Here is a 5,773-nt window from a genome sequence, read left to right as displayed (position 1 = left end):
CTGTTTACGGGAAAAAGTGCATTCCGGCCGCCTTGCGGACCGATTGCATGAACAGCGTTGGATGGCACAAACAGTTTTGAACCACGAGGTCCGAACGTACGCGAACGGTTTGAGTGTGGGCTTTGGAAATGCCCTAATCACCTGTTGAGTCTACATGGCAAATTGTATTGAGCGTAGTCACTAATACCTACTACTTGTGTACATACTCAAGCCTCTATTCCAGGCCAAGTTTTTGCCCCAAGGTTGTTTTTGATTGGCCGATGTTGGTCCGGTTGTCCTGTCACTGTCGAGCTTTGCCGCTGTTGGCCCAGGGCCGCTGTCTGCTAGGATCTCTTTGGGATTGGCTTGCTGGGTCAAACGTTGTTCTTATCTGGGACGTCAGGAGCTGCAGGATTTTTGGCAGCATGCATGCGCTGGTTTGCCATGATTTTCTGATCATTTGTATGGCATGTGGGGTTGCATGCATGATATAATTACGCTGCGTGATGGGACTATGTGCATGCCATGATTTGTATCCCGTGTATTCCGGATGGCCGCTTGGGTTAGGCAGTTTTGACGGACGAGACTTGCCTGCTCCCCATGCGTGTGCCCATCTGTGTTCCCGCACATGTGGCATGATTTGATTGGATCAAAATAAGGCCCGGCCCCACCCCCTTAAAATCAGGGGGGAGATGATTAGATTAGAAAGAAAAAAGGAAAAAAGACAATCGCAGGATGAAGTGGGAGCACGGATGGAAGCATGGGGACTTATTTTTTCCCACTTTCCTCTCTAATTTATGCCACGTATTGCTGCTGTGTTGATGTGTCAATCTTCTATTGTTTGGCTGCTATTTTTACCCACCGCTTGATTGGTTCCTTCTGGATCGTTCGCCGCTTAATAGGTGCTTTCTAGATCAACGACCGCTTAATTTGTGCATGATCGGTTATTGCCCTATAAGTAGAAAGATTTGGTGTGGATTTGCTTCACGGATCACGGTTGTAGTTGGCTGCTTTGTGCTCTCATGGTTCGTGGTGATCACGAAGTCCTCGCCGCTGCCCTCGGAGACGTCCCACACCAGACACCACCTCCGACTCTCCTGCGTCGTTGTCCTGCAAGAAGTGACGTTGCAAATTCTGCTCGCCCACCGTCCCATGCCGCGAGGACGAGTACGGCGTGTTTCCTCGATGGGTTGCAAAGGCCGTCGCGGTGCACTAGGGCGAGCAAGGGGCACCTGCCATCGCGTCGTGACGATGGCGAGGATTAACTTTGTTTTCATATCGTGTTGATAAACGAGCAAAAGGGGATGAGACCATCGATCGGGCGACGCCGATGAAGGTGTTTGTGGCCACGTTCGTATGGTGGGCGGCAACGACAACACTAAGCTTCATGGAGACGGCGTACGTGTATGAAGTCGAAATCACGACCGGGTTCCATGCCGGCATCCACATGATGGCAGGGCATTCGACGGGCCTATGGGCACGCTTGCGCGGGCCTTCTCGCCTATCAATGGGCGGTTCTGGTTCCACCTGGATGCAGCTGCCGCGGAAGGAGGCGCTGCAGGGGCAGGAGGTGCTCAACGCCGCGAGCTACCCCTCCGACGTCGTCGAGTCGGCCAAGAAATTCCACGCAGGCGTCAAAACCCTAATCCTCTGCAGCGGGGAGGTCGACCACCTCACGAACGTCATCAACACGCTCTCGATCGCTCGCCGGCCCGGGTGTCGACCTGGACATCTTCTTGAAGGTGCTCCAGGTCGATGTGGCCATGCCATGGACGTGGACGGTGCTGTTGGTGCCCCCCTGGTGCGCGCATTACGTGGACTAGGGCAGCTACTCCGTCGCTACCATGCCCGGCGCGAAGAGGAAGCGCGTGGGGAGCTCCGGCGTCGGCCAGGCCAGAGACGGCGATGGTGAGGCCGCGTCTCACTCCCACGACCAGGCCGTCGTTGACCGCGAGCACCGCCACAAGCGCTGGACCTTGGCGTGCAAGCGGCACACCGGCTCCTTCCCTCCGCCGGCAGGGCCCGACCGCTCTGTAGTAATGGCGATGGCCAGGGTGTGCCGCCGCATCGGGACGCCGAACCTCTGGTAGCCCTTCTCGCGGATCTCAGCGGTAACATGTCGTGCATCGCCGTCGACCTGTAATCGGTGGCGATGCACGACATCGGCCACCTGCTCGGCCACTCCCAATGGGCCTTGCCTTGTACATGTACAGCGTGAAGGCCGAGAGGAAGATGGATCGGAGCCGGAGGCGCAGAAGAGCGAGTTGATGCAGCAGCAGGTGGCGAGGAAAAGCGTGAGACCTGGAGACCCGAATCTGTTTCCATGCTCGAGGAGCAGATCAGGTCCGCTTGGAGCAACCTTGGTCGATTCATTCTTTGCAGCTTGACCATGAACTCCATAAGATATCCAAGGTGTGTGCCGACTGCCGAGTTGAATGTGGATGGACAGCCGAGCATCTGATCGCCATCACCATGTGAGCATGCTCTCCGTTTTGGATGGAAAGTAGATGATTTTGCTAGGTACTTTAGGCCAACTTTTCTAGTGGTTGAGGATCCTAAAATATATGCATTATTGATGCATAACCGTTTGTACCTTCATTATAAAGACAGGCACATCATCTATCTCACATGGATTAACAAAACCGGAATGATCAAACCAAAAAACAAGAGTTAAAACCTACCACATGAAAGTACATATGAACATGAAAACAAAACACATTGCGACAAAAAACAAACATACAATTAAACTTACACGAACCTGAATAACTCTTGGAGAACACAACAACTAACATAAACAACCAGCCAGTTATCCAATAATCCAAATAATCAACACAAGGCTCTTTCTATCTACACATATAGAACTTCTATGTAGCGTCTAAATAATGTGTGTTTTTTTTATGAAAGATTTCAACATCCGTACCAATATGATGGTTATACATACACCACAGCATAAAAAAGTGAACAGGCAACAACTAAGTAGTTAGTCGGATAATTATCACATAAAGTTTAATACCATCGTATACACAATTTCTCACACAACGTATTAGCAGGCGCGGCTGGGTTAAGCTAGTACAATTACTAGGCCATGTGCAATCATGCATGCAACTGGCCGGATGCCAAAGGAACCACCACCTGGTGCGTGGTCTTGCGATGTTTTGATCCGATCGGAACAGCTGGGTGCGCCAAGCAGACACAAGGATGGCGATCGATCAAGTTGAGATAGCTAGCAAAGTCCATGACAAGACATTTGGACGTGATCAAAATTTAGTTCTAATTTACATCATACCCCATCGCATCTGGAAAACACCTGCAACGAGCAGCAATAGTTAACGACGCGGTCGACACCTCCGGCAGGCTAGCCATATCCGCTCTTCAGTTCAGAGCAAGGAGAAGACGACGGCAGGAGCCGCTGGGTGAGGCTGCCTTTTTCTTTTTCCGATTCGAGAAAGATCGTGCAAGAGGCTGGCTTTGTATTAATGGGCTAGATGCAACCCGAGGCCCTGAATCTGTCGGCCTTTCTTGGGTCGGTACGGAAATAATAGTTGCTAGCCAATGTGTGTTCGGTCGCAATCACTAGTTAAGAAGTACTCGTTGCGAAAATCATTCAAGTTCCCCAGGTTGCGACAAGTGGCGCGCTGTATGTGCGCCACTTGTCGCAACCTGAAACTTTTCACTTTTTTCATAGATCCGATTATTCAAAACGTTTTTATCTCTTAAACTGTGCGTTCAAATCTCGAACCGCTTTTGCCGTTTGATTTATCGTGTCAAGATCTTCAAAACTAGATTCCGTGTTGATAGGTTTTGACGAACTTTTTTTCACGAAAAAAACCAGACGAAAAAATCGAACCGGGAGCACGGGTTTTTCCCTTTTCGAAAGAGGCACGCCCGTGCCTCTGACGAAATCACAACCGTGCCTCTCGCGAAAGCAAAATCGTGCCTCTCGCGAAAGCAAAACCGTGACTCTCGCGAAAGAAAAAAAAAACAGAAAACGCGTTTTTTTCCGCTTCCGAGGAGGCACGGCCGTGACTCTCGCGAAAGCACAAGCATGCCTCTCTCGGAAGCAAAATCGTGCCTCTCGCAAAAGCAAAAAAAACAAAAAACACGTTTCTTTTTCCGTTTTCAAGAAGCACTGCCGTGACTTTCGCGAAAGCACAACCATGTCTCTCGCGAAAACAAAACCGTGCCTCTCGTGAAAGAAAAAAATAATAGAAAATGCATTTTTTTCCGTTTCCAAGAGGCACGGCCGTGACTCTCGCGAAAGTACAACCGTGCCTCTTGCGGAAGCAAAACCATGCCTCTCACGAAAGGAAAAAACAAAAAACAAGTTTTTTTTTTTCGTTTCCAAGAGGCACAACCGTGCCTCTCACGAAAGCACAACCGTGCCTCTCGCGGAAACAAAACCGTGACTCTCACGAAAGGAAAAAAAAGAAAACGTGTTTTTTGTGAAAAAAATACGAATTTTTTTTGTCGAAAAGCTAGGGAAGATCGGTGAAAAACCAAAACATCGAAAAAACCCAAAAAAAAACCGTTTAATGAGCCGAAAACGCGTGCGAAAAAATCAAAAAAATAAATTCGAAGGAAGCACCCAAAGCGCGACACATGGCGAATCGCTGAGAGCGCGCCAAGTGGCGCTGATCGTTGCGAAGCTTCCGAAGGAGCGCTCATTAATTAGTTGCTCTCGTGTTCGGTTGAGAAAACTTGAGATAGACCAGGACGCGAGGGCAATTACATTTGTTATAGTTCCACACGAGAAAAAATAAGGCTCATAACTACCCTAGACACAGGCTAGGGTGACTTTTCAACATACTTACCTAGACAGGCTCTATGAATGATCAATAAGGCTCATGGTCTAAATCAATGGTTCACATTGCACATAGTGAGTGCTTTGATTTACCCTCTTCCCTTTATTGGAGAGTGAACATCATAATTTGTGTTAGAGGGAAATACATGTTCGCGCGACCCTTAACAACATGTGAATATATATTAAATTTCATGTTTCACTTAGTATTATTTTGGCACAAATTTGTTTTCAAAAATAAACTTAGGTTCAGTGTTATGGTAATGAAAAAAAACTAGTGCTAGCTGCACGCGGCGTGATAAGATGGACGTAAAGTTTCTCTGAGTTACTTCAAAATCAAGATTGGTTTTCCCATCAACCCTTTTTTCCTCTAACCTAATCTTTGTTGTCTCATAATTAAGATTTGTTTATCCAGTCTCGTGAAATTGTTGCCTCCCATGAATTTTAGGACAGTAAAACTGAGCCTAGAGCGAGCCTTCTCACGACTTAAACGTTTCTGGCTGTCCGTTCGCGTGATCTGGTTGATCTGATCTGTTAGATCTGCTGCCAATTTTGAACTCCACCCCAGTTCTTTTTCCTGTCCCAGCTGTCCTAAAGGGCCTCTACTCCGGAGGAAAAATGAAGATACGTGGTGCACTGGGCTTTTGTGCCGGCCCATTTGGCTAATCCCACGCTAGATCGTCAACCTGTGCGCTGAATAGCTAACCTCCTGAGGAAAAAGCTTGGTCGCTGCTAGAGGGAAGGTTAACGGCATTGATTGACTCGATCCAACCAAGCGTGATGCAGGCGGCGCGGGGATCCCTGGATCCAACCGACGCATGCGATTTGTCTTCGAGGGGATCCAGCCAACGGGTGTGATGCAGGTCGAGGCAATAGGCATTTGGGTGTTCGGCAATTCCGTGAGGGAGATCGACAATCGAAACTGATCCTTTAGGATTTGAAGAAGGCAATCAATTTTTTTGACGAAAATGCTGTTGGCACAACTTTTCATTGCAG

The 5,773-nt window shown here is 48.6% G+C and overlaps 1 non-coding gene across 1 annotated transcript; it reads left to right on the top strand.

Annotated features, from left to right (window-relative positions):
* Positions 1–4,782: 4,782 nt before the first annotated feature.
* On the top strand, positions 4,783–4,943 carry LOC119282847. Its single transcript, XR_005138892.1, has one exon. It is a non-coding gene; the product is annotated as a U1 spliceosomal RNA (small nuclear RNA).
* Positions 4,944–5,773: the final 830 nt, after the last annotated feature.

This window comes from Triticum dicoccoides, chromosome 3B (genome assembly GCF_002162155.2).
Source record: "Triticum dicoccoides isolate Atlit2015 ecotype Zavitan chromosome 3B, WEW_v2.0, whole genome shotgun sequence".
NCBI classification, from domain to species: Eukaryota; Viridiplantae; Streptophyta; class Magnoliopsida; order Poales; family Poaceae; genus Triticum; species Triticum dicoccoides.
This window is presented reverse-complemented; position numbering and strand designations above follow the sequence as displayed.